A 1,942-nucleotide genomic window follows, 5' to 3' on the forward strand; every position below is an offset into this window, starting at 1 on the left:
TTGTCGCTGGGGTTCGAGAACGAGACGTACCATCGACGATGTCGCTCCAGGATTGGAGTTCACATGAAGCCGGAGCTGCTCTCCAGAAATGAAGAAGAAGCTTCGGAAGGCGTTTGGCGCTGTTGGCATCAATGCCGGAAAGCAGCCTGTGAGTCGACCGATGATTCAAGATGAAGATCCGTCTAAGATTCCACTGCCCGCCGACGCCCCAACGACTCGTTCGTACTCCTCCGACCAAGCGTGGAGCTGAGCGTGGTGCCTTTGGCACTACCGAAGCTTCACCGTACTTTCAAGACTCGCACATGGTTACGCCACGTTCGGAGAGCCGTATGCAACGCATTTACGCAAGTAACGAGAGTTCGTTCGGTCGCCGAGGCGGTGCGCGAGCCCCCAAAGGTGGTGCCGGACGTCGTCAAGTCGACAGCGATGGTTCGTCCAGTGACGATGACATTTTGGTGCGTACATTCGACGAGGAAGATCCTCAACTCGAGTTGATGCGTCAGATGAATGAGCTAGCGACGCTGAACGACGTAGACCCGACACCGAGGATTGAAATGGCTTCGCACCGACCGCTGGATCGCATCACGCCGTTCTCAGGCTCTCGCAACAAGAGCGAGAACTGTATGCGGTGGCTCCGTGGGTTCGTCTATGAAATGACTGGAACCCACACAGATGCCGATAAATGGTGCATTCCATTTGAGCTAAGTCTCCGGGACGGAGCTATTCATTGGTTCCGTCAACTTCCGAAGAAGACGAAGCGCAAGTGGAAGCTGTTGAGCGTTGCGTTCATCCGCTACTACTGCTCGCAGCTCACGCAGACGGCACTGTCGCGTTACTACTCCGCCAAGCGGGAACGTAATGAACATCTGTGCGACTACATAAACAGGCTGAATGGCTACGCTCGGACCGCCCGTCTACACTTTGAGAAGAGTGGTCGCGACGCGAAAGAACACGTACAGCAATTCCTGGCAACATGCGACGATGACAAGCTAGCGGAGAGTCTCTACCACGCTCGAGTCGCCGACATTCACGAGCTCGAAGAGATCATCGAAGATGTTCTCAAGGGCAAGGAGAGAATGGCCAAGCGTGACAGTGAGTACCGATACTCCAAGAGTCGTGATACGCGACGCGACGATGGGTACGCCCGCAACAACCGGCGTGACGACCGTCGCCGCGATGACAACCGCAACAAACCAAGAGTGACACTCATTGAAGCCACGGTGGACGACCTACTAGCTGAATTAGAAGGTCGTGAAGCTGCTCAGGGAGGCACCGAGTATTCAAACGAAGATCCGAACGCTTACGACGATGTCCAAGATGAGTACAACGATTTTCAGCCTGATAATACGGACGGTGATTTCTCATTGGACGAAAACGACCGATACCTCGCCGCGGCTAACGAAAGTGAGCGCCGTGCAGCTGCTGAAGGCACCTACGCACGTTCAGACAACCGTCAACCACGTGGAAGCATGCCTGATCGCGATAATGGCTTCAATCAAGATCGCCGAGGTGGTGACCGTGGGTTCAATCAGGACCAACGCGGTCGACGTGACTTCAACCGCGACAACCGACGCCCACAGTACGGACCATGCGCGGTGTGCGGTGGCATGAGTCACTCCGCCCACTACTGTAACAAGCGATGCAAGTTCTGCAAACAACTCCACGATGCTGGACAATGCGAACTTTTCCGCAACTTCCAAGACCTTGCCAAATTTGTGCGCACCAAAGGCACGAAGGAGGAACTCCCGCCAGAGCTCAAGGCCGTCGTTCAAGAACGTCATTTAAACTAGGCAGCCCGCCAACTACAGCTGGGTTGGTCCCTATCGGGCTGCCACAGTTAACCGAGCCTTCAATGGAAGCAGAGTGTATCTTTGCTTTCATGGGGCAGAGTGAATGGCCTGATAAATACGTAACAAGTGTGAACGCGACGGAAAATGAAAAG

This window comes from Phytophthora infestans, genomic scaffold, assembly GCF_000142945.1.
Source record: "Phytophthora infestans T30-4 supercont1.254 genomic scaffold, whole genome shotgun sequence".
Lineage (NCBI taxonomy): Eukaryota > Oomycota > Peronosporomycetes > Peronosporales > Peronosporaceae > Phytophthora > Phytophthora infestans.